This window comes from Heterocephalus glaber, unplaced genomic scaffold (assembly GCF_053883595.1).
Source record: "Heterocephalus glaber isolate CG9 unplaced genomic scaffold, H.glaber_assembly_v1.0 deba00001608, whole genome shotgun sequence".
NCBI classification, from domain to species: domain Eukaryota; kingdom Metazoa; phylum Chordata; class Mammalia; order Rodentia; family Bathyergidae; genus Heterocephalus; species Heterocephalus glaber.
In genome coordinates, this window is record NW_028258379.1 from 28,222,975 (window position 1) to 28,250,305 (window position 27,331).

A 27,331-nucleotide genomic window follows, 5' to 3' on the forward strand; every position below is an offset into this window, starting at 1 on the left:
ATTCTTCCCTGGAGCCTTCAAAGGGAATGCAGCCCAGACCTCAGTATTAGCCCAGTGATGTTCATTTTGGATTCCTGACCTCCAAAATAGTAACAGAATAAATTTGTGTTGTTTTGAACTCCTAAATTTGTGGTGATTCATCACCATAGAAATAGAATCCTAATAATTTGAGGGAGACTTCCCAATCACAGATAAGTTGTCCCTCTTACACAGTCACAGCCCTCACTTCAGGCTGTAATTATTATCTTGGCTGATTATTTCTGTGGTATATTTCAACACTACTAGGCTGTGGGCTTCAAGAGGGCAGGAGCCCTTGTCATGTGCTCAACACTGAGCCCTTGGCATAACAAGAGAGCTTGGGGGGTCACTGTGACCAACCTTACCATGGAACCAGCTGAACCCAAGACTCTGGTTCTGGCCAATGGACTCTTCCTCCGTGTCTCTGAGCTTTGGTTCCATATCGTGAACTAAATTCACATCTGTCTCACTTCCTTTCCCAGTCTCCCCAGGCTTTCCAACTACCATAGTTTGCTCCTGTGGCTAGGATCATGCCTGGATTAAATTACTTTTTTTTTATAAGTAGAAGATGTACCCTTTAAAAATAAACCAACAACATAGTGGATTATCATTAACAATACTGTGTATTGTGCATAATTGTATGTACTATACACTTTTATACAACTGGAAGCAAGAGGTTTGTTTACACCAGCATCACCACAAACATGTGAGTAACATCTTGTGCCATGCAAGTATGCAATCACTAAGCAATAAGAAATTTTCAGCTCCATTATAGTCTTATGAAACAACCATCAAGCATGTGGTCCATCATTGCCCAAAAGATCATTAAGTGGTGCATGGATGTATATGTGGATCATTTTATTATCCATTTCTCTCACTAGTTCTGAGCCTTACAAGGATTAAAATCTCCTCATTCCTGTTACTGATGGTTTTCCAGGGCTGAAACAGAACAACAAAAAGAGCTCAGTAAAAATGTTGACTGAACAAGTGAGTGGGCAAATTGATCAAAGATTCCTTTCAGGAGACTTTTTTCTCCCAACTCCCCATGGTGCTTTTGACCTGGAGATCTTCACATATTTGTAAAATTGACTGAAGGCTAAATTTTAGGCACTAAAAATTTTAAGTGAGACTCGAAAGTTTGCTTTAGCCTCCTGTATAGCTGTTGCTATTTCTCTTTATTCCCAAATAGCACCTTTCCTCTGCACTCTGCAGGAAGTGCCTTCAGAATTTGTCAAGAGAGCCTGGTTGGGCAGCCTAGCACTTCCTGACAATGTAACTAGGTCTGGGAGCCCATGGATGAGAGCTGAGGTAGGAGGGATGGGGAGGAGTTTACCTAGGCTTAGTCCTGGCCACTGGCTGTAAGACCAGGTCTCAAACAGCTGGAGCCTGGTGTTTGTCTTAGAATTCATCTTGGTCAACACTACCGCCATCCTTCTCAGACACTCATTACCATTTTCATGATCTTCCCCACTTTCCATAAGCCCTTGACCTTTCCTGATCTGTCTCAGTCTATAAATCTACTTGGCATATTTTAGTCTGGTTTAACACCCCAGCTGATTCTCGATTTTGTCAAACTTTAGCAGGAACTTGGCAGCAATTCTTTGTGCAATTTCTCTATGAAACAGATTTTTTGGAGTAAAGATTTCAAGAGATCATAATGTAGACTGTGGGGTCAACAGAACTTGAGTTGGAATCTGATCCTATTACTTTCTGTGTGATCTCAGCTAAGCAAAGTATCCTCTCTGATTCCAATTTTTCTCAAAATGTGATTTAAAAAATGATTCTCATTAAAATGTAAGTGAACAAATATAAGTGACTTTCTTAACTCACTAAGGAAGGAACTTGCAGGATGGTAGAGCTGGTTCAAAGAGCATTTAAAACAAAATATTTATGCATGATAATTGGGAACAGATATTAAGTCTGTCAAAAAAGGAATGTTGCAAAAAAGATACAAAACCAGTGAATCTCATACAGGGCAAAAAATTATAATCTTTGGTGCTATTTTTCTACTTGACATAAATAATTTGCATCTTTATTGAACAAAAGTATTTGTGGCTTATTAATGCTTCTCAATCTAAGGTAGAAAATGATATAATTTAACCCCCAATTAATAATAAATAGTAAGTAGCTAAATTAAGTGAAGTTACATTTTTTTAGAGAATTAAGTATTCTCTTTGGGAGAGTTTTTTAGACACTGGTCCATTATGATATTAGAGGAGATACAACATTCTTTGGATTTTTCCACTTTTGAATAATTCTTCTTAGTTTTTTTAATGTAAAATAAGGATATTGCAAGATACATTAGATAGAACAGAGGAGATAATTTATTGAGCCACATAGGAGGCCTTTCTTTCTTGATAGACTAGACTGATAATTTACCAAGCTATTGCTACTCATTAATTCCTCCTGACCTATTGCTATGCTGTGGGTAGGGAGGAGTTCCTTTTGCAATCTTCAAGGTTGTCAAGACACCAACTTCTTCTCTTTGTTGATCCAGCCTTAGGGCTTGTAGCTGCTTCCTGCCACTGTCTCTGGGTTACTTTCATGTATTTTTTTAGCTTTATCTTCCATTCAACATATGTTTCATAAATTCATATAATATATTCTCTGTTAAAGTAACAATTAGGTTTTGTTTTTCTGACTCAGTCCTGACTGTTACAGATGGATCCTCATCAACTTCTTTGTGATAAAGACATTTCTGTTGAAAATATGATCTGACTCCTAAAATTAGATTAATTATCACATTTAGAACTTTTGCTACTTCTGGAAACTACTGCGAATTTTTTCCTACAAATAGCCCACTCTCAAAGCCCTTTGCATGTATTATCTCATTTCATCCCCAAAGCAATCCTATGAGCTATTTGTTATTCTTATTCTCACTTGGGAGATGAAGAACCTGAAGTCCAGAGAGGCTAAATATCCCCCCATAAGGTCCCACCAGCAAATGGTGGGTTTGGGATCCAACCCCAGACTGCCTGACTCCACTCTTTTTCTTAAATTTTGATGCCTGAATCATGGGTACTTTTTGTGTTGTGATACTCTGTGTAAAAAGGGGTATTTTTTATCCAGATGAAAAAACAAAATAAAGAAAACCTATGAACAGTGGAAGCATTTGTGGAGAATCACTGGGGACCCAAATATAGAAGAGCTAACGTCCTTGTAGGGTGTGTTTGTTCAGGACCACGGACAGTAACCGTGGCCCCTTTCACACAAGTACCATCACTAGCTGCTCCCAGAACAATGCAAAATGCCTTTCCTACTACGCAGAAGGCCCTGTATTGCTGTGGGTTGTGCTCTGCAGAAGGTTCTTGGCTAAACAGATCAGGGGTGGGCTGAGACTGCCACACTGCTGCAGCACAGTGACTCTATGGAGGAGTACCTTTTAAAAGTTTTCTCACAGAAGTCCTATGAACTTATGTGACCCTGTTCCTGTAGTTCATGATCAAACAGGTTCAAAACAACTGCAGAGTTTGGTAGCTTCAAACTATGTATGTTAAGTGTGAGAGCCAATCATGCCTCATTTGAGTAAGGAGAGGAGGGAGGTGAATTTGAATGACAAATCTAAGGGAGAGCATTGGAAAGCATGAGAGTGTTTGTTGCATGAGAAAAATAACAGATTCAGAAGAGTTAAGAGAGGAAGCTGTTGGTGGAAACAGATTTCTCAGACCTGATCATTTTGCCCAAGGCTGGCCCCAAGCATAGATCTGAGACAGTGCAGACAAAGATTTACAGTCATAAGACTTGAGTGAAATTCCTGGCTCCACAGTTACTACACTTTCAACTTGAAGATAGAAGTTGCTTTTAATTTGGGTCCTTAACTCTGAGCAGAAGGTATAAGGTGATTGTGTATTGAACTAAATTCTCCACAGATTCTGTGCAATATTAGACCAGCCCTCAAAAAAATGCCAGAGACTATTTTCTCATCTGAAAAATAGTACCCTGTTTTCATAGGGTAATTGTAAGGATCAAGTGGAATAATCAAGGTGATGAGCTTTATAAAGTGCCGAGTGCTGAATAGCAGTTGTTATGATGCACACTGATTGGTCTTTTTTATTGAAGAGACTAGAATACATGATGGAATCCACAGGGAAGTGTTTTGGGAAACAGGAGTAGATCTCAAAAAACTTACACTGAAAGTGGGATGTTTATTAAAACCATAATTCTATACTGAAAAAGAAGGGCGTATGAGGTATTTTTATTATTAATGTAGTATAAACATATTCTACTTCAATAAACACTTTACCTTAGTCAATCACACTTTTAAAAGAAATATTTTCTCCTCTTGAATTTTTTATTTGTTCAAAAAGCCACTAATTGACACTTCTTTAAATCAAGCATCAGAACAGTCCTCCAAACTCTATCAAGAGATAAAACCCTTTGATCTTAAAATCCAGGCCAAGATAGTAACAAGATGCAAAAGTAATTTCAAAATGATATAGTAATAGAGAGACTACAATGGCTGATGAGGAAATAAGAAGGGAGACATGGAGGGAAGATGAGAGAGAGAGAGAGAGAGAGAGAGAGAGAGAGAGAGAGAGACCAGAGAGAGAGACCAGGGAAAGATCAAAAGGTTCTGGAGCCTCAGGAAATTTAGAAGCTTTTCTGTTTCAGGACAACTGCTGCTTAAGACTAAAATATCCACTTTGAGGCCTTAAATAGATACATAGCAAAGTGACACTGTCGATGTCACTCTGGAAAACACTGATCCATTTGGGTGATTTCTCAAAACATTCTATCCAAAGATGTAAATGTTATTTGTTTCAAACAAGGAAAGGAACAACAATGGTCTAAGTCACATTTCCTCCCCATATTAATGATCTGGTGGTTTGCACTGACAGATATTCAAAGATGTTTAACCAGTTGTCTCTGACAAAATAAAGCACTTTTAAATTCTCTCACATTTGCAAATAAAGAAAAAACAGGCTATAATCCCTCCTAAAGTGGAGCCACTGTTCAGCTCCATTTGATGAAATGACATTCTCTCGAGCACTTCCTCATGAATGCATAAACAGGGCACAGCTTGGAAAGTTCAGGTATGTTCAGAGCATACATATTACAGAAGACATATTAGCCACCCCACAAGGAAGGGCATCTCAATCTTCCTATCCCAGATAACAGGAGGAGCAGGGCGATGGGAAAGCTAAGACCAGAGATTACCTGTAGTCTTCTAATGAGTCAGGTCATGCAGCTAGAAAATATTCAGCCCAGCAGAAGAAGCAGGGTGGGAGAGTAGGGAATGGAGATCAACATTTCCTCTAGCAGTGGAGCATCCATGCATGCAAGAGACAGAAAATTATTATCTGCCCTGATTGTTTCATCTGTGGAAGCAACAGGATAAAAATACTAATGTATATCATGTTTCCTTGAGTTCAGCTCAGATATTATTGGCAGTGTAGGTAAGAATGGAGCAATTACTGAACATTCATTGTTCCATCTGGCTAGCATTCATGCCAGGGACTGCAGAGCAATGACCATGAAGGCACTCATGCCATTGAGGAGCTCCTATTCTAAGTGGGGAGGGACATAGTCAGAGTTCTTGGTGGCAACAGAACACACTAATTGGTTAAGTTACATAGGAAAGGGATTTATTAAAAGGGTATTGGCTGGGAAATGGATAAGCAAAATGTGGTAGATCTATATAGAGGAATTGTGTTCAGCAATAAAAAGAGCACCATGATGCATGCAATGAGAGGCCTGGACCTAAAGTTAAAATGATGAAAGACTGGAATATCTGTCATTTTCCTTTTGAAGTAGGGGACATCTCAAGCATAAGAAGCGGATTCAGATGCCAGGTGACAGAAAAGGAAGACAAATACCCACTGTGGATCAATACAGTCCCTATTTCAGATGTGCACTCAACAGAGACATGCACAGAGAGTTTTAGAGACACTGACTAGGGAGGAGGGGGAACTTAGGCAGACAGGTGGTAGAGAGATGGCTTTCCGGAGGGAATGCTGCAGTGCATTAGTGATGGGAGTAAATGCACCCACTGGTCCAGGAGAGAAGGGCCTTCTAGATGGAGAAGGATACAGGATGTTCAGCTTCCAGAGTGGGTGGGGACTGATAAACAATGCTCGGATGGGAGCTTAGAATTTTTTTTATTGGCACTGGGTATCACAGGAGTGTTTTAAGTCAGAGAATGAACTTGTCAATATTTGTACATTGAAGAATAATTTTAGCAGCAATATGAAAAGTGAGTTGACAGGAACAAACCTAAAGGCAGGGAGACTGTAGGATACTGTTGTAATTGTTAGATATGTGATTATGCTAGGGTGGAGAAGAGGGACTGGATTTGGGGAGCAAGAATGAAATCTTGAGTTGTTGGGAGGGTGAGAGAATCCATGACTAATCTTAATCCCAGTCTAAGTGACAGGGAAAATGATGATGCCATTGACCAACAGAGAGAAGAGGTAGAGGAAAAGGAGGTCGTTAGGGAAGAGGGAGAGGATAGGTTTGGTTTGGACATGTTGAATGGCAGGTGCCCAGAGATTGTCCAAGTTGTCAAGTCAGAAGTTGGATACACAAGCAAGATACCAGGAGAAAGATTAGGAGGTATGATCTGGCATGCTATCCCATAGTCAAGACTACATGGGCACATTGGCTTGTCTAAGCCAACCTAATAAGGAGAAGGGTAAGAACAGAATCTCTGACATCAAGCTCCCATGTTTAATTACTGGAAAAGAGCCAAGAAATGGGTCAGAACATCAGCTAGAGCAGTGGACCACTCCAATGATGTGTAGGCTATGGTGTTACTACAGCTGAGAGGATAAGCAGGAACTGGACTGCAAAAGTCCCCCTTTGGACTTAAACTTGTGGAGGCAGTTGAGAACTCTAGTAAAAGCAATTCTAGCAGAGTAGTGATAAGAGCTAGATTTCAGAAGGCTGAGAAATAAATGGAGACAGTAAGGTAGGGGCTGTGGGCAAAAACGAACCCTGCTCCACTGTTGGTGGGAATGTAGACTGGTGCAACCACTGTGGAAATTAGTATGGAGATACCTTAAAGAACTAGGATTAGAGATCCTATTTGACACAGCTATTTCCCCGCTGGGTATCTTCCCAAGAGAATTAAAAGAATCATACCACAGTGATATATGTGCACCCATGTTCATAGCAGCACAGTTTGTAATAGCTAAAGTTTGGAAACAGCCCAAATGCCCATCAACTGGAGACTGGATAAAGAAAATGTATATTTTTTATAAAATGGAGTACTACTCAGCCATAGAGAATGAGAAATTAGAGACATTTATAACTAAATGGTTGCACATTGAGACGATACCCTTAAATGAAATAAATAGGACAGACATGTGTAAATACCGAATAGTTTCTCTAGTGTGAGAAACTAAAAGTGTAAATAAGGATCAAAAGGTGTAATAGATAATGTGAAATAAGAAGAAAAGGCCCAAAGGGGAAATGGGAGGGGTAGGGGAAAGGAAAGAAGGGAATGGTATTAATATGAGAAAATGAAAAAATGGAAACAAAATCTTTGTAAATAGGGAGGGATGGAGGGGTTGAAGGGAGGGCAAGGGAAGGGGGAAAAAATAAGAACCAAGATATGTTATGTAAAGGTACAAATTTTCAAGGATGACTGTCATTATATTGTATACCTAAAATGCACCAATAAAATTAATTTTTAAAAATAAAGAAATGGAGAGAGCAAGCATCAACTATTTTTATAGAAATCTTAGCAGAGAAGGAATGGGAAGAGAAGGGGTGAAAGAATAAATTAAAAGTAGCAGAAAGTTTTCTTTGAGGGTGTGAAAGATGCAAGAGGATAGAATTTAGAGAAGGGAAACACAGCCAGTAAAAAGAGGACACAGAGATTTACGGGAGAGAGAGGCTACTCATGGAGGAAAGCTTTTGGGTGAATGGAGGTGAAAATAGGCTAAAAAAAAGTATAGAAGCAGGAAGTAATTTGGGCAAGTTGGAGTTCAGCTCAACCTCAGACTCATGGGAAGGAAGCAAGAGAGGATACCAATGAAGATAAATATATAGGTGAGGGAGTTGTTAGGGTAAAGATTGAGCTGCTATAACAAAAGACTTTAGGGACTCAATCAGGAGAGGAGTTTGTTTCTTTCCCATTGGATGCTCCAGGAAGAGCAGGCAGGCTCAGCATCACCAAGGCACTCAGAGACAGGGCCAGCAAGGCAGTGTTGCCATCCTCAATATGTTGCTTCCACAGGGTCTTCTAGTTCACGGCAAGAAATGGACTCACAAGTCCAAGATGAAATCTTTTAAAAAGTGACTCCTGTACGCTGCTTTTGCTCATTGTTTATTGAAAAGCACTTAGCCACATGATGGCGCCTACCTACAAGGAGGTTGGGAAATGTAGTCTAGTTGAGCAGCCACATACTCTGGAAAAAGTGAGAAACATATTTTGGGGACAAGAGTGAGAAAAGAGGAATACAGGTATTCTGTGATTAGCAGACCCAATTTTCCTCTATAAATTGAATAGGAGGACAGTGAAGAAGGGTAAGAGGCTTGACAAAGGTGGGGGAGGTGTGGTATGGTGGTGAGGGAAGTAGGAGAACAATTCAAGATTGTTGAGTGGTCCTAAGATGCCATTTGGCTGAGGATGGCATCACATGGGAGCACCAATCTGTGATACCACAGACTTGGCAGGGATACATGGTAGGGATGATCCAAACATAGGGCTTTGACAGCAAGGTATAGAGAAAGAATGAGACTTTAAGACAAATAAAATTGAGAGTCACAGCACTGGCTCCATGAAAGGCTGTGCAACTGACAGTTGCCATGGCTCCATGGGCACTAGTTGCATGTCTAGATGGGTCACTCATTGTAGAGGTCAATGTTCTAGGCCAGGGGGAGAGGTATGTGCAGCTTGGAATGGGTATGAGTTAATCTAGTCATCAAGCAATGAAAGATTTCTTGGAAGGCAATGAGTACCCATGTTTAGAAAGAGGGAGAACAAGAGAAGGAGAGAAAAAGACTGTGTTCAAGGTATGGGATTCTGAGGTTTCAACTTTGGTAACAGTTCGGGGAATAATAAAGCCCAAGTTGGTGGAAGGATGGCTTAAGGATGAGGTCAAGGCCAATGGGTGGTTGAATATTCAGGAAGATGGCCTGTGGTCAAAAGGAAGAGTGTAATCTAAGTGCCAAGAGGCTCCATAATGGAGGCAGGAGGTGGCCAGGAGCCCAGAAGGAGAGCTAGACAGAGATGTGAGCTTCAGAGATGTGAGCAGGGGAGGGCAGAAGCTTCCACAAGTGTTGTAGTAACCATGTGGCATAGAACCCAGTCTGGAAAACAGCAGCATGGAAAGATTGGTTAACAATGACAGTGGGGGAAAGAAAGAATGCAGAAGAGCATGGGAAAACTGGCACTGAGAAGGTGAGATGGCCAAGGGAGACCAAGGCTAACAGGGAGGTAAGGGTACAGAACTTGTCTAGCTGCCTCAAGTTTACAATGATACTCCAGAGTCTGCCTCAGGCTCTGCTTTGAGGTGCTAGGTAGTTCTATGAGGGCAGCCTTTGAGCACAGGCCAAGCAGCTTGGCTAGCCCTGTTAGAGCTGGGAAATTGGGTGGAGGAGGTCTTGATGGCAGACTCTACAATGTCTAGCAGCAGACGGTCAAAGGGGTCTTCCATGGCAGCCCCTGGCAGGTACCCTGAGTCTAGGGCTTTATGGACAGTATATACTGAGAATGAAGCCATTCCTTGCTTATTTGCTACTCCTTGTGATGCTTTCTCTGAAAACATGGCATGGTTTCCAAGCCCTCTAGAAGCCAAATAAAACTTTCTCATATTGGGATCTTCAGCTGTTCCTAACAGAGGCTACTCTATTAATGAAGCAGACACACAAATCCTTTCAGGCATGTCCATAGCAAAAATTATATGCAGTGTCTATTACTGAGGCAAGAAACTGCACCAGGGTCAAAATAACCAATACCCACAACTGAAGAAGGAAAGGCTTAATGTTCTCTTACTTTCCAGTGGGTTTAGTCCATGTTTGGCTGGCTCCAAAGCAGAAACAACATGGAAGGGTGTGGCAGAGGACAGCTGCTCACCCAATGGCAGCCAGGAGGCAGAGAAAGACAGAAAGGAGGAACCAGGGACAAGGATACAGCCTTCCAGGTCACAGCCCCAGTAACCCACCTCCAACCAGGCCCCATCCCCTAATAGCACATTCAGCCACTGAACCCATCAGTATACATCCCTGTGATCCAGTCACTTTCCACACATACGGTATGAGACTTCAGAGAGACATTGTAGATCTAAATTATAACAAATAGAAACCTACCTGAACATCACTCATTAACAAGAGAACATGTGCAATAAAACTAGGTTCCCGTGCCAGGTCCTCATACCACTGGTTAGCGGACCCCCGCTCCATTCTACCAGCATGAGGACACTAATTTCCATTTGGTGGGGGATCTGAACATGCTCTGGCTTATTCTGCAAATCACAGCATCAAAATATTCAGAACTGGCAGGGGCCTTGAGGATTGTCTGGTACATTCTCGTTATCTAGAGTCTTACATTCTGATCCTCCCTTAGGCTTCTGTGTACTGACTACATGGTGTAGCATCAGCCATAAACTCTTAAGTTACAGCATCCTATTGGGTAAATCTGTCTTACATCAACAACAATAATGTCCCTTTGGGCAATAATGTCCCTTCTATTCCAGGTTAAATTGCACCTAAGAATTTTTATATCTTTTGTGCCTTTGAAAAAAATATCGAGAGATATAGATATATCTTTAGAATGTGTAGTAAACCCAGATCCAAGTTTAAAAATACAGCACAGACAAATATTTTGATGTTTCAAACAATCAGCAAGCATACTACAAGAATTCTAGTCTTTTCCTTTTACTACCTGTTCCTTTGGACTGAGCGTGGCGATGGCAAATGATTTTCATCATGTGCACCAACTTAGACTGATTAGGAGTGGCTGTTGAAAAGGACTCTAGGATGCTTTCAGGGTCGGTGAAACAAGCACTATGGTTGATGAACAATGTCTGTCTGGCATGCGAGCATGAAGAGTAAAATAGTGGAAGTAATAAAATGAGCAAGCTCTTGAAAGCCAGCAAGCAGAGGCTTGTCACGTCACGTTGTCCAGGGGTGCCCCTGAGTTTCCCTCCCCTTTTATATCTCCTGTGCATGTAAGCCCTGCCCCACCTCCTTCAGGGGAGCACTGCGCCCACTGTCTCGGGGACATTCATAAGCAACATTAAACAGATTCCTAAACTTCTCCCTTCTCCTCTTAGCACAATTAGGCTGGACTAAAAGATTTAGTAGCTTGAATTTTAAAACAACAGGGAAAATAAAAAATATGCACATTCTAGATCCAACTGGATATCTACTGCATAAAGGAATTAATCCTTTTCAGATGCTTTCTCCTTCCACTGGAGTGAGAGCTGAAGCACTGTTTTACTCCTACCCCTTAGAGATTAAATGATTTCTATATTTTCTTTACAACAGAGAAAGGGAATTTTGGCCTCCAAGCATCAGGACATTTACTCATGGGCTCACTACTCAGCCATCCCAACTGTTATTCCTGCCTCTAGTTGTAGAAAAGGAAGCATTCTCTCAATCACTGAAGCTATCTCTCTGCCTAAATTCATGGATTGTCCCTTGGTTATCTGAATTCCCTGACCCTTGGGGTGGTGGGGTTGAGTTCAGCTTGGAGTCCACTGTGTTTGAAGTGTCTATGGGTCATCTATGTGGAGATGTCTGCAAGGCATTTGGCTATCCTGGAGTTTGGGATAGAACTCATCTACTGATATACTGGTAAACCCACTCTCTGAAGAAAAAAAAAAACTCTTGATTTTAGCATTTGCCAAATTCCATGGTGTAAATATGGCCACCACAGCTGATTTCAGGTTACAGTGGCTTGAAAAGCACTGTGAATTTTCTAAATACTTAAAAACCAACTTTCATAAGTACAGGAAAGCCACCTCCAATATACCACTAGAAGCTGAAAAAATTATATGTATAATGGATGGCAAATAAATGTACTTAGAATAGACTGTTCCTGGCATAAAGAGAAAGGGCAACATGGGTCCAACTCCTTAGCGTCTTACACCTCCTCCTATTTTCTTCCTGAGGTTTGAAGCAAGCTCCTCATCAGAGTGGAAATTGCATGAGGTCCTCTACTCAGTATGCAAAACTCTAAGAATCAAAAGCCCACAGAACTTGGGCTCATCGTCAGGAAAAAAGGCTCCTCTGTGAGAATCAAAATTCTAAAAAGTCAACATCAAGCAATGACAACAGACACCTGCAGAAGTTCCCCCACCTCAAGGTACAGTCTATGAATGTACTAACAGGAAGATCTGGAAGCAACTAGTTTAAGTGGAGTAGCAGGGAACATTCTCAGGACACACACATCGCTGGAGCAGGCTGTCACTCAACAGACAGATGGCAGCTGGGCAGCCTGAAGGATGGAAGGGTAGTGTGGCATCTTTAAGTTCTGCAACAAAGTATAATGAAGAAGAGGCCTTTGTTGGTCTAGCATGTATGTCTTTGTCCCTTTGAGCCACAAAGTGGCTTACCATCACCCGGTAAAGACCAGCTTACTCCTTGTGCACAGACCAGCAACCCCCGCCCCAGCTCTCACACAGACTTGCTGCATTCCACACAGTGGAAAGGTTGCTATAGACAGGCACATTTATAGACTATACATAGTCAGACAATTTCTTGTCATTGGCACTCTAGCTGGTCAGTTTGTTAGTATCTTAGACAGGTAGAATCGATTCCTTTTGAGTCTAATAAATCCTGGGGTAACTATCACTGCCATCATCATGACATCTACTTAACTATGTATTTGTGTATCATGGGTAGTACCAGGCACTGGGTCAAACATTTGGCACATATTATCTTCAGTTATCTTTATGAAAACCTAACTACATAGGATTTGCTAATCTCATTTGGAGATTAGGGAAGTGAGGCCTGAAGAGTTTACATAACCTGAATCTTCTACAAATGTAATGAGAATAAAGCTTTGGGCCATGAGACTACACTAAGGCCAACCTGAGGAGCTGTCAGAGCAGCCAGTGAAGCTACAGCTCCCACTGCTTCATGCTTCATAACATTTTTATAAGCTGAGGGTCCAGTTGCTCTGGTCTAGGCAGATGGCCTCTGCTGCCTCCCTCAGGGAGAACACTCCTATAAGACAAATGAGGGAGAAATGAGGGAACAAGTGATGAGATTCTGACAAGAAAAATGGATTCTTGATTGTAAGAGTTGTCCCGTGTTTAAACAGAGCCCTCTAGCTCTCTTTATTTAACTACGAACACTGTGTCCTTCACAGAGCTGTTTCCTAAACTGTCTGAGACTTGTTATTACATTAGGCATCACATGGTGGGCATCATTGCCATTCTAAATGCATCTGGCTTTCTTCAAGGTGAAGAGATACTGACATCCTGGCTGGGGGTGGGGGTGAAGTGCGGAATAGAACTGACCAAGATATAGCCAGGCCTCCAGACAGCAAGAAGGTAGGCCTGGTCCTGGGAAGATTTGGGTATATCAATAACAATAGCAACAGGGATGAAAATAGATATGGTTGTAAGGCGAAAAAGAGAAATTTGTGGCACACCAAGTACCAAGTGCTGTGCTGGAGCTCTCAAGCCCATTTCTGAGCTGATAGGCATGCAACAAACCAGGGTTATCTAGGATGTCCCAAATGGGCAGGAAAAATACTGAATTCAGTGATTCTATTTCCTCATGAATTGTGATCTCCTTCAACTGATTATCATAGGAATTTTCCCTTTGCGCTGTAGAAATGCCAGGGGAGAGAGTTGTGACATCCAGGGAGAATGCCAAGGGTCACCTGGAGGGCATGGTAGCTGATGAGTCAGAGAGGAAGCAAGAAGCTGACCACCAGCTCACTGCCCCACAGTTCATATCTTGGCCCAGTTCATGCCTGCATGGTGCACCCAAAGTGGAAAAGCTTGATTTAATTTTAGCCAAGATAGTGCCCTTGGCTCCTTGTGACAAGACAAGCAGACACAGGCAGAGCTGCAGCCTTTTTCTCCTCCCATACAGAAAGTCATTAATTGTTTTCAAGGACAACACAGCACTGGCCCAGGTACAATCTTTCATGCATTGCACATATGCTTAGTTGCTGGCCTTGTGGAGTTTCCTGACCCTTGGCCAACAGTGACCTCTGTCTCAGAAGCCCATTCCATATATCGCCATGCCTTTACGTAGAACTCTATATGGTGTGCTGGTAAACACTCCTATTTAGTTAGCCATCTGTGTGATCTTGCATGGAGGAGGGGATACCTAACTAGATAGGAAATTCCTTGATCTTTCTTCATATAACCTACTTTACTTTCTTCATGGAATAATGAAGTCAGCATCCTTTGTGAGAGTCACTCTTCCTTAGGTACATTTGGGGGAAGAAGTATGTCTCATAGTCCCTTCCAATTTGTGTCCCTGTCTCAGTTATATGTCAACACTTTGCTCTCATTCAGTGCTTTCTTGGCTGTAGCCCACCTCTATCCCTTCCCAGTGACACATGGAGTCAAGACTGAGAGAAAAGCTGCTTTACTGATCATTTAGGGAGCAACAGAGGAGGTTATGTTGTAGGAAACATCACTCTGCTCTTGCTTGGTGGCTACTCTGAAAGGCAAATAAGGCAAGAATAGGCTAAATGGGGCTGGGGTTTTTTTTTGAGGGGGAGTACCGGGGATCAAACTCAGGACCTGTTGCTTGCAAAGAAGGCAGTGGAACCACTGAGCTAAATCCCCAGGGGCTGGTATTTTTGATCTCTAGTTTTCAAGGCTGATTATTTTCCAGCTAGGTCTTATTTTGGGGGAAACATAGTGATACAGAAAGTTGGTACCAAGATGTGTTTTAAAAGCCTTTGGTACTGGTTTGTAGGAGGAGTTTGGAAAGCTTTGGAGATACTGGATAGAGAGGCCCTAGAATGTTATAAACAGAGCTTGATGAGTGATTCTGGTCAGAGCTCAGAGGACCAAATTGCTCATATGAATGTGGTCAGTAAAGGCCAGGCTCAGGAGTTTTCAGTTGGGAATAAGGACACCATTGGTAGTTGGGCTAGAGGGCATGTGTGTTATGCTCTGGTCGAAAATTTTCTTCTATTTTTCCCATGTCCTTAGACTTTATAAGAGACTAGGATTAAGGGCAGTAGACTAATTGATCAGGTGGATAAAATTTTTCAAAGTAGCCCAAGATTTGGGCTGTTAATAGATCCTGCTGGCTGCTTTTAGCTAGATTTAGAGTGAGAATTGGAGGCCAAACGCAGAGTAGAAAAGTTTGAAAAACTTAAAATTTTGGTACAGAAAGACCCATGTATAAAGTTAGGGCCAAAGTTTTGGTTGCTGAGATTAATGTCATTTAAAAATTCAAGTACTAGGTACAGGACAAGAAGAAAGGTCCCTTGAGGGCATCTCAGAGATAAGCAAGACCCCACCCATCACAGGCTCAAGGGTGAAAAAGTTTAAACCATTCATTTGAGAAGAGAGTCCCTGGGATCCTTGGTGGGAAGGGCTTCCTAGGGAACTGGCTCCCTAGGATTTATTTCACAGTGCTCAACCATCCAGGTACTCAGAGGCTGCTGTAACCATGGTCCAAGGAGGCCTGGCTACTGCTCCCACTGACAGCAGATCTACTTTCTGGCTGTAATGAACTGAGTAGCTTTGCTATGCCACATCCTTCCACCATGATGTTTCTGCCTGCTGACTGTGGAATGAATCACCTTAAAACATGAGCCAAATTAAATCTCTGACCCTTGAAGTGGTGAGTGTTGGATATTGGTTCTTAGAAATGAGAGAGCCAATACACTCAATGTTGCATATCTCCAATGTGGGTCATGTGGCAGGTATTGTACTCCAGAAAGTCATTCAGGGATCCAAATTTCATGAATTTGGAGCTCCATCTACCTTTGGAGTCTCAGAGTCCTCCTTATTCAACAGGAAGGTGGAAAAAGAGAGCAAAAATTGCTTGTGTAAAGCTTAAATGAGTCATGTCTATTGAAACTTCAAAACTATTATAAGGAAATATAGGGAAGCATCTCAAGATATTGGTACAGGCAATGGTTTTTTGAATAGGATACCAAAAACAATTAGCACAGGAGATCAAATTACAAAGCTACACAGGAAGAGAAACAATAAACAGGCTGAAGAAACAGCCTACAATGAAAGAAAATCTTTTCTTTATGTATATACAATATATAAAGAACTCCAATAATGAACTCACTGATAAAGAAAGAAAACAATATATTCACAATAGCATCAAGAAAAGTTAAATACTTAGGAATTAACCTAACCAAGGACCTCTACAGTGAAAACTACTCCTCTGAAAAAGGAGATTAAAAAGGACATCAGAAAATGGAAAGGTAAAACCTGCTCCTGGATAGGCAATCACTTCTTTGGCTCACATTGGCCAGAATTCAGTCACGTGGTTACACCTAACTGCAAGGGACAATGGGAAGGTAACCTAGCTATCTGGCAGAGATATAGAGCAGCACTGTTGATTAAGTCCAGCCACCTATCACTCTTTCAGGGGTGCCCTTCAACTTGGAGCTCCTTTTAGTGAGTTTGACAAGAAACCTAGACACCTTCCACTGATATATGAATGGCCATCAAACTGAAGGTCCTTGACTCTTTTTTTGGATAAATTCACTGGAATCAGAGGCAAAGTGACAGACAGAGAGCAAATATACTGATACTGCAAGGAAGACCATTAAGCCCTTCTCAATTTTAGAAAAATTAAACATGGCAAGGCAATCACGTAATTTTGATAATTTGGCATCTTACTGCTTCTTCTCATTTTTCTCCAGACAGAAGAGAGAAACAGTTGCTTCTTTTTTCCTCTCTTCTTTCCTGTGTCTGGAAGTCTTGCCTTCAAAGCTTCAGGAGAGACTACATTCACCTCAGGATAAAAACAAAAGCAAAAATGAAAAATAACCTCATGAAATCATAGCAACTTAGTGGGAGGAGAATAAAATGTTCTATCTGTTACTACTGAAAATATGAAGGGAATATAAATAAATGGAGACAGTGCAATTTACTTGCTGAAACACAAAAATTACAGGGTTTCAGTCTGCAGAAAGAAACTGAAGAGCTTTCTGACATCAGGTAAGCACATTGCATGCTGTTGGCTCCTGATGCTTCTACAAATGAAACTCCCTGGAGAGAAGGTTGAGCAGCAGAAGGAAAAGGAGATAGGGAAGTTGGCCATACCTTTTTGTGTGCCTAGGACATCCAGAGTAATACTGTAGATCATAGCCCCTTTGCTCTCAGTAAAATGGTAAATGATGTGGTTATATAGGAGTTATTTGAAAATGGAGCAAATTTGTTTACATCTAACATCATGATCACAAAAGTATCCATGTACATAACATCAGGAAAATGGTTAAGTAAATCATGGTTTATCCTTAAGGTGGAAGTCGACGAACGATAGTGTGCAATATTTGAAAACTCATAGGACACACGCTACACCCATGGCTCCCTAATGGGTTTCTTTAACTCCAGTCTGCCCTCTTCTGTAAGTCTTACCTATCACGATCATTTTGACTTTGAGGAAGAGCCAGAAGTTGCATGGTGCCAGATCCAGTGAATAAAGGGGATGAGGATGAATTGCAGTGTTTTTATTTTACAGAATTTGCTGTAAACATTTTGAATTGATTCAGGACATTGAGGTAGCCATGATAGCACAACTAAAGGCATTCATGAAAAAAGATTTTGAAAACTACTTTGGAAAGCGTCAAGAGCAATGGAATAAGTATGTTCAAGGCGACAGGGGAGTATTTTGAGGGGGATTAATGGCAATGTATCTTACTGTAACAATTATTTTAAACACACACCACGGTTTTTGATCAATGCTTGTATTGTGTTCAGGGCCTTCACATGAACAGTGCTACAGATTATACCCTGAACAACCTCAGGAGATGCCATTTCCATAGACCAGGATGGGAACAGTGCTTACACTAGCACTGTGTGCTACCCAACCTGTTCAGCTGTACAGAGCTATCTTGAATGTGTTTTCCACACTACAGCTTCAATGCTTATTCTTTTTTGTGCGTGTACTGGGGATTGAACTTGGGTCCTTGCACTTGTGCAGCAGTTGGCGAAACCACTGAGCTAAATCCCCAGCCTTCAATGCTTATTCTTAAAATGAACACACTGAATGTGCATTCCCTGATTAAATCTATTCAGTACCCATTCATGTACAGCTCATGATGACCTCTGGCCCCCGCCAGCCCCTTGCCCTTTCCTTACCATGGAGTCTGTGATAATTAATTTTATATGCCAATGTGACTAGACCTCAGAGTACCTAGGCAGTTGATCAAACATTATTCTGAGTCTTTCTGGAAAGGTGTTTGTGTTGGTGGCATTGGTAAAGCAGCTTTCCCTCTTTAATGTGAGTGGACTTCACCCACTTGGTCAAAGGCCTGATGGAACAAAAGACTGACCCTTTCCAGAAGTAGATTGTCCTGCCTGACAGCCTTCACCCTGGCACATTAGCTCTGCAGATTTTACATTTACCAGCTTCCATAACTGTGTGAACCAATTCCTTATAATAAACCTAGATAGATGAGAGATGATGGATGATAGATAGATAGATAATCTCCTATTGGTTCTGCTTTCCTGAAGAGCCCTGACTTTGACACCAGGAATAGGGGCTAACATGAGAAGATGCCACAAACTGGGTGGCTTGAACAAACATATATTTTGCCACAATTCTGATGGCCAAGACCGAGGTGTCAGTTCTGAGTATCAGATAGGGCAGATTAGGGTTTCAATCTACGAATCCATGGAGGACAAAATTCAGTCCAGCAACCACTCTACTAACTTCATCTCAGGGCATGTCCTCCGAGCACTGTGTCCTCAACGTGGTCTTGCCCAGGCCATGAAAACTACTCTTCCCTTTGTGAATAGCCCTCTCAGTTCTTCTTCACAAGTTCAGTGCTGTGCATTTCTGGGTCCAAGAGCACCTTCTCCAGGAAGCCTGCCTTGATCACTGCCCCAACTCGAGGTTGGGGTTTCCTATAAGGGGTGTCGATGGCCCCTGCCATGGACTGGACTCATCATCCTCGCTGTCTATTTGTCATTGCTTGTCGTGTTTTCTATTGAACCACTAGTCTGAATGCTGATCCTGCTGCTATAACACACACACACACACACACACACACACACACACACACACACACGCAGAGTAAATGCTTCTTAAATTTAAATTGAAAAAGTAAAATGAAATTGGTATGCGTGCTATGATTATAATTATGTGAAACACTGCAATAAAAGCAAAGTGTTAAGAAGGAATTACACTAAAATGATAAATGATTACATTTGTTAGAGGAATTATTGATGGTTTTCTTTGTTTTTTTCTCTATTTCCCAAGTTTTCTGTAGTGTGATTGTTTTATATTATAACTTCAGAAGTATGGTTTAGAAGTAGATGTGGCGTAACATTTAAATTCTTAGTCCTAAACTGGCTTGCTTCAGCTGTATTCCAAAGAACTGATTTCCTAGTAACGAGAGATTCTGAAAGGTGTCCAGGAGTTCCCTCTAATGGGGTTTGACCTATATGTCGCTAATGGAGGGCCGTGACCTCCCCCAGAGGATGGTTCATTAGTGCTCTGTGGGGGGTCAGTAATAAGCACAGTAGTCACCTTGGCAGGTAGGAATTCTCCAGATGGCCAGCTTGCCCTGGGGACACGTGTTACACAGATATCCTATAGCCAGAATGCTGGAAGACCAGTGAGGTCTAGAGCTCTTTGGTGGAGGTGAAGCTACCTGACATGATCCCCTAGTTCTTAGCATCACTCACAGGGAGGGAGGAAGCCATGAACCAGAGGATATTCACAGTCCAGGCTAATGACCTCTGGGGTCTGAAGAGCCATACCTCCCGGTATTCATTAGCTGAACAGCCATGCTGCATCTGCGGTCTTGGGAGAGGGGCCAGCTCTGGGCCTATGTTAGAGTTCCTGAAGGGAAGGGAAGGAGTGGGTTTGCAATGGGGGGATGAGAGGAGGACAGGCAAGGGCAATGTCATATACTGAGCTCTGTTTGCAGCAGGCACTGTGCAGGAACTGCCCTACCCCTGAAATTCTAACTGTATTAAGGAATATATCCTTTTCAGTTGAGTTTTCTATCACTCACTGGTAGCATTTTATATCTATTTAATCCTCATGAAAACCCTATGATGGGTGAGCTGGGCGTGGTGGTACAAGCCTGTAATCCCAGCACTCAGGGGGCTGATGCAGGAGGATTGCTACAAGTTTAAGACCAGCCTGGGCTACCCCGTAAGTTCAAGTCCAGCCTGAACTACACAGTGACACCCTGCCTCAAAAACCAAACAAAAAACCTTCCAAAACCTAAGATGATTGTCATATTGTCCCCACTTTACAGATGAGGAAGCCATAAACTCAAAAGACGACCTGGCCCAAAATTTGTGTTCTATCTGCCACCCACTAACCTTAGCATGTTCATCACTGAGAGTTGGAGCCTATTCATTAGAGCTATCAATCTTGCCTGCCTATAGAAAGACTGATGATCTGTGAGGCACTGTGTGAACTAGTGCTGTGAAGACAGCAGATGCTGGCTTTATAATAGACGGGCTCCTGCTTATACTGCAGGTCACCTGGGGAGTCTGTGTGTTATACTCAGGCTGCAGGCCCACATAGTCACAGCAGATATTCTTGGGGCTAAGTCCTGACATTGGTGCTTTCACAAAGCTGCCCTGTGATGCCAATGTGCCACCACCGCTGAGTTCCACTGCTGAGCACAGGCCGTGATAGGATGGCTTTTAAGCAGAAGTGATTTGAAATGGTTTAAATGCGGTATTGAAAAAGATCATAATCTCTTCAGAAAGGCAAGAAGTAATCTACCTTTCCATCGCTCTTATTTCTCTCCCTCTCTTGAAAAACCTTAGCCCAGATTATAAAAAAAATAGTATGTAAGGTAGTAGTGTACTTTTTACTCCAGAAGAGCAAAAGGTCCTGATATTTATCACCGGCTAACTTCTGTGGTATAAGTATTCTCTCTGTCTTAATCATTTTCTGCACTGCTGGAACAAAATACCCAACATCTACAACTTGGAGGAGGAGAGATTTTGGGGACTCATGCTTTTTAGAGGATTCAGTCCCTGATCAGCTGGCTCCAATGCAGGAAGGGCATGGTAGAAGGGACTGGTGGAGGAAAACTGCTCATGGCATGGAGGTCAGGAAGCAGAGTGAGAAGGGAGGAGCTGGGGAGAGAGATACACCCTTCCAGGTCACCCACCAATGAACCACACTTCCCTGACTCCTAACAGCACACTCAGTGTAGCACCCACATGATTTAATCACCTTCTAACAGCCCCACTTCTGAGCACATGAGGCTCATACCTGGGGCATGAGCTGTCTGTCCTAGGGAGGTTGGGTACATTGTCCAGGCCCCACAGCAAGCTGGACTGAAAACCAAGCCAGCACTCTTGGCCTCCTGCTCAGGGCTCTGTCTTCCAGTCTAGATCTAAACCAAAATACCCATCATGGCTCATTTCAAGCTACCAATATAAGGTGAACTGTCTGACAAATTATGAAAATGTAGCAGTCAGCTCTCATAAGTCAATATAAACTGGCTTAAGTCCCCAACTAATGATAAAAGAGGAGTCACAGGCCAAGCGATATCAGTACACAGGCAGGCAATTTAAATGACTTGAGTAGACCAGGTGTGTGGCACTTGGGAGGGTGGGGACTGTGGGCCAGTTGGTGAGCAAATGCCCACATAATGCCTTGCAAACCCAAATAGCTAGGGAAACGATGCCTGGAGTGGAAAACTGTTGATGGTGGGATTCAGCCTCCATATTTTCCAATTTAGGTGGTCGATAAACAATTGATAATGAGTGAAATTAAAGTTCCACACCTGGATTTTTTATCCTGTCATGTTTTCTCAGTTATGTGGCTCGTGGCTCTCTCCAGAAATCATGGCTGCTCTTCTGATTCTGGCAACATGGAGAGGTTCCCTCTAGTCTGGGGCAGGGGCAGGAGCATCTCAGCACGGGGTTACAGATGCTCTGCTTGGCTCTGACCACTTGGCTTGAGAAGGGTCACATTTGGGGGCACTTTGGAGACTGAGCCAGGGATGAGTGAGTCAGCTTCCTGAGGCCCCTCTAGAGCCTGGGTTTGGAATGTTTCCCACATCCTGCATGCCAAAGGCTTGGTCCTCTGTGGTGCTGACAGAAAGTGGTGGAGCCTTTAGGAGGTGATGCCTACTGGGATGATTAGATCACTGGGTGTGACTCTGAAGAGGATTGTGGGACCTGGTCTCCACCAGGTGCTCCTGCCATGACACGTTGCCTTGGTACAGACTCAAAATCATTGGGGCCAACCAATGGTGAGCTAAAACTTCCAAAGCCATGAGCCCACAGTTACTCTTTCCTTTTTATAAGTTGATTATCTCAAGTATTTTGTTACAGTGAAAGAAAGCTGACTAATATAACATAACCCCCTAACCCACCTCATCCCCCAGTGCCTCCATGAGTCCTTGCCAGAGTCCCTTGAAGCTTCCTTTCCTGGTGGACATGGAAACAAATCATGTTCCTAAATCTTCCTACTCTTCACAGACATAGATTTCTGGACAAAAATCTATGAGGAGGTCATAGCAAATCTCACTTCACAGTGAAAATCAAGCTAGGCAAATGACAGTTGAATGCGTTGATTAAGGATTTAGCTCAGTGGTTCTGCCTCCTGCTTTACAAGCGCAAGGTCCCGAGTTTGATCCCTGGTACCAAAAAAAATTCTGTTTCATATAGTCAAAGCAGGCAACACTGCTTTAATCCCCATGAGAGCCCTATGATTGATGGTCTTATTGTCCCCATTTTACAGATAGTGCCATGTATCATTCTCAGACACTTCAGACCCCATCTTATGCCTGACTCTCCCTCCCTTACCCACCCTCTTGCATCGCTCACCAATCTGCACCAGACATCAATTGCAGCTCACTTCTCCCTTGGTCCTTGACCTGAGCCCACCCTCTGGGCCTAGTTGTGGTCTGACCTACAGTCTCTGATGTCATCACGCTCCCTTTGGCCATGTGGTGGCTCTGGGCCTTAGCTACCAACATCTCTGCCTTCTCAGCCCTTATGACCCAGAGAGATCTTGCAATAAACATAATTTATCCTATGATTCGTAAGAATTCCTGATTGCCTGACCTCTGTGACCTTGGCACAACCTTACAGACATTAAGCCACCTTAGTCCTCCTAATAGTCCCAGTGAAGAGCTATTTATAAACCTTCTTGACCACAGACTCATGGTTCTCAGGTATTTTATTGCTTGGATGGGCAAATCATGCTTGAAAACCAGGTGCCAGGTCTGGAGGCAGGCAGGCATGCTGGACTCCACCAAACACCTTTCATGAAGCAGGATAAGGGAGGTTTCCCAGTGAGGGAAAAATCACAAGCAACCTTAAGGATCATCTACACTAACTTGAAAACTACTTGAGGCCAGAAACGTCTGTCTCGGGTGTTTCTATAAGCCTGTATCTGACATTTGAAAGTACATGGGGCATGAGCTGTCCTAGGCAGGTTGGGTGCATTGTCCAGGCCCCATAGCAGGTGGAAGTGAAGACCAGGCCAGGACTCCTGGCCTCCTGGTCAGGGCTCTGGCTGCAATGCTGAACCTCACCTCTGCTCCAGCCACTGCTTGGCCAGACAGGATGGAAACCTGCAAGAAGCAGGTGATTTTAAGGAATATTCTTACCCATACAAAACTCTAAATGCTAGATCTTTCTGGCAGTGCAATCAACTTGGTGAGTTTTAGACAGTAATCCCGAATGAATGACAGATTTGTAGGAGGCATCTTTATTCATTTAATAAGCATTGACCTGACTTGTTTTTCATTGTGGGGTGAGATTCGAAAAGATCCTGTCACAACTTTTGTCCAGATACCTATGGGAGGTCTCTGAGAGGCAGAAGGGTTTAGGGGCATCATCATCTATTTCCACAGCCTAATGAGATGGGGGCGATTCCGTGTGTTCTTAGATCGGCTAATGCAGGCTTTGGGGGACCAGTGGGGGTGCCAGTAGGGATGAGGATGGAAGGCTGACTCCATCATCAATTCTTAAATGTCCTTGGGATATGACTGCTTCTCTCTGTTGCCCCTAATCTGATCCAAGCCACTACTGCCTCTCTCCTGGATGACTTCAGTAATCTCCTCCCTGTCCACCTGCTCCTGTTTTTGCCTTCTTTCCATCCTTTCCTTACACAATAGGCAGATACCTTTGAAAACAATAAGTCAGAGGGCTTCCCTCCCCTGCTTAAAATCCTCTAAGAGCCTCACATTTTCCCACAACTCCACTCTGTGCTTCTTCTTGTGGTTGATTGAGTCAACAGTAAGCTGGCTTCTTACAGCTCCCTTCTGTCACCCGCACCTTCGTCTCTACGCTCCCGGCACATTGCCCTTGTTTCAAGCCCTTGGAACACTTGGTTTCTCTCCACCCAGAAGCCTCCCTCTGGCTGGCTCCTTCTCACCTTTCAGCCCAGTCACCTCTCCTCACCAACCATTAACCAACTATCCCGTGCTAGAAGCTGCTGCTACAGATATTATCCCCTTACTGATTTGGTTGTATTGGTTTTGTACTGTATGACCCATGGAGAGAAGTCTAAAGGCTAGGTCTACCTCATTCTCGTGTTCCACACCTAGAACAGCATTGCCCCATCATAGCGATTCAACTAATAGCCGTGAATGACTGAATTCTTTGGGGATTCAATTGTATCAAAGGTTAAGACATGTTGTCTAGATTTCAAAGGGTAAAAACCCTTATAGAACCTATAACATGAATAATGATGAAAATATATGTATATATGGTGAGATGAGCTCACTGAACAACCTTCCATCTGCCACAACATTTGAGTAGTTCTGCACAGTGAGACAGATTGGAAGCCACATTTGTCACTCTTAAATGGTGGAGATGAAAAGCCTAGGTGGGCTTCTCCTCTTTCTCTTCCCTAGCTGCTATTTGTCCCAAAGGGTGTAGCTATGAAGTGTGTGGGGGAGGTCCTCGGATAGTCTAGATGAAGCTCAGCCCCCTTCTACCCTTCACCCCATTCACAGCTTGAATAAGGAATTAAGTCCAGTGACCCTCTGGGAGGCTGAGGCAGGAGGACCACAAATTCAAGTCCAGCCTGGGCAACTTGGAGATTAAGACTCTGAAAATAAAAAATGGGGCTAAGAAATGTACCTCAGTGTGAAGACCCTAGATTCAAGTCTCAGCACAAAAATAAAATTAAGCTCACTGAGCAAAGCCACTGGAATTGGAGGGCTTACATGTTACTGTATCATACCCACCCTATCCTGCCAAATGCAATAGCTCACCCATTCTGAGCTCTTGCTGCATACTGAGATCTTTGCATATATTCTCTCTTTGACTCTTCACAGTCCTGTGTAAGGTAGATATGCGCATTCTCATTTGGCAGATGAGGAAACTGAGACAGAAAGGATGAACAACTTGCCTAAAATCACAGTCAGAAACTGGTAGATTTTAAAATTTGAATCCAGGCAATCTGACCCCAGAGCCTATACTTTTAATCACTGCACCATACTTTTAAGAAAGATTCTACTTTGTGGATTAAAGTTTTTCAGTAGCAAAGATAGCATACAAAATCCATTAAGAAGTCTCTCCCTATAGTTATCACGAGAACATCTTGGAGATAAAGCCAATTTAAGGAGATGCTGCCCTGACCTGCTTCTCTTCGCTTCCTAATTGTGCTAAATGAATGATACTGCAAGCAAGGCTGCGTTATGGAGCCCGTCTGCCATTATGTCAATGGACTTTAAAATGTACGGATCTCTCTGCTTCAGACCTGAGGCTATATTGATTCTGGTATATTCGTCACTAATTGCAGAGAGTCTGATGTGAAGAAGAAAATAAGAGAAAGAAAAGCTTTCATGTCAATATTTGTCACTAACCTTGACGAATAAACATTTTAAGCGATGGTGACTTTTTCCTCTTTTAAAGCTTTAATTACTGGCTTGCACACACTGCAATCATTTTGTTCTTGTTGGTGTTTAATAGTCTGTAATCCATTTTAATTACATTCTTTGCTTATCAAGATTACATTCCTAAACAAGGATAGAACAAAATTTAACTTCAGTCTTTGTCTCCTTCTCTTTACCCAGAGCCTGAAAAAGCATTCTAGGATTTGAAAACATTTTAAAGATAAAACTTACTTTCTAAACTAAAAGCAAACAAACAAAACCATTAAAGTGGTTTCTCTCTCCTTTTACCAATTCGTTGGATATACCTGCTTCCTCCATTAATAAAACTTAACAAGAATGTTGAGAGGATGTGGCTGGGAGAGGGGACAGACTTCCACTGTGAGGAAAATGTTCCCTTTTTTGACTTGAGTATTGATACAGAGATGCTTTGTTAGAATTCATTGATCACGTACCTTTAGGTTCTGTGTGCCTTTCTGTATATGTATTACGTTTCTATGAAAATGTTATTTAAAACCCTAACTGCTCTGTGCCTTTGTTAAGTGCAATTGCTTCAGGGCAGCCAAGCTCTTTCTTTTAACCCCTTGTGACTAATATTTTCGTTTTTCAGGGATGGACTTAGAAGAGTAGAGATTATCGGTATTTATACCTTCAATGCAGAAAGATGCTGCTGCTTACCCAAACGTCCAATGTGGGAGTTTCCGGTTGGAGAAGACCTACCCACAGTGGTTTAGGGTAAAGCCTCCATCTGCAGAATACATCTGGCAATGTCTCGGCCAGCTCACAGGGAGACTGGAAGCAAACAGAGTCCACTGCAGGAGATCTGGGCCTGCAGAGACGCCAGCTAGGGCCCCTGGCATGCTCAGCACTGGCCATGGGATGCCTGGAAGGAACTCTAACTCTAATTGGAGTCCTTGCTGCTGAATTCTCAATATTCCAAAGGGTGATATGAGTGATTACCTTCGTGATTGTCGTGAACAATATCATGGGAAAAGGAACACTTTTGTTTTTATTTTGGTGGCCAGTAAGCTTCTCAGCCAATCATAGAGACCAGATTTGAACTTGACCCTGGAAACAGGTTGGTCTGACTTCCCATGGGTGCTGAGCTGTCTTTCTCATCCTTTCATGTTTACCTGATTGTCTCTATGCTACTGTGGGACCATTTAATTTTATTCCCCAGCACCATTCTTTTTCTTTTCTTTTTTTTTGATAAAAGATCTATTTTTGTATGGATACCCAAACCTCCCCAACATTTGTCCATGTAGTTAGGTTGGACCTGCCCATTTCCATGGCTGCAGCTCCACAGTTAGTCCTATTATCTAACTAAAGATTTCAGCACTGGGCTCTTGACCCAACCAGAGACTTCTGGTAGGCACGCTGAATTAGTGGAGGGTGACTCTGAGATTTACATAAGCCTGT